The following is a 646-nucleotide window of genomic DNA, read 5'->3' as shown; positions in this document are numbered from 1 at the left end:
TTTCAGGGTGTTTTTTCCTTTTTGTCAGCAGTTTTCGGTGATGAGTTTTATTTTATTACTTCCGTGTTTGAAGGTGAACTCGTGTGTGTGTGTGTGTGTGTGTGTGTGTGCAAAGACAGTGCATTTACACAGGTGTGCTGCTGACAGGCAGCAGCTTTGAAACGCAGTGTGGAAGTCTCAGCTCTGCTTGTGGAAAGCTGAACTAGAAAAGCTCAGGAGCACTCCAGAAACTGGATATGGACTTAGAGGCATGAATCAGAGCCTAAAATGCCCTGGAGGGTTAAAGGCTACAGCCTAATGTTGGTTCCTTGTCTGTTGGGAGATGGATGGTAGAAGAAACCCTCAGATTTGCAGAGCTGGATGAGCAAGGCCTGGGAGTTGGTTACAGGCCTGATGATGGATTTGATGGTTCCAGAGTCGGTCAGGGTAAGACTGATGAACAAGGCACAGCCACAAAAATAAACCCAGAGCACAGCTTATTGGACCTCACGGACATTTGTGCCTTGGTAGGGTTGATGCAGGGCCCTGGGTGAATGCATTTACATGGTGTTTTGGGTGCCGCTGCCCGCAGACGCATCTCACTTTGATAAATATGTTTGCAGTGAGCCGTGGCAGGTTAGCTGCAATGCACCACTCCAGCAGTGTC

The sequence above is a fragment of the Tyto alba genome, unplaced genomic scaffold (assembly GCF_018691265.1).
Source record: "Tyto alba isolate M040663 unplaced genomic scaffold, T.alba_DEE_v4.0 Super-Scaffold_16, whole genome shotgun sequence".
Lineage (NCBI taxonomy): Eukaryota > Metazoa > Chordata > Aves > Strigiformes > Tytonidae > Tyto > Tyto alba.
This window is presented reverse-complemented; position numbering follows the sequence as displayed.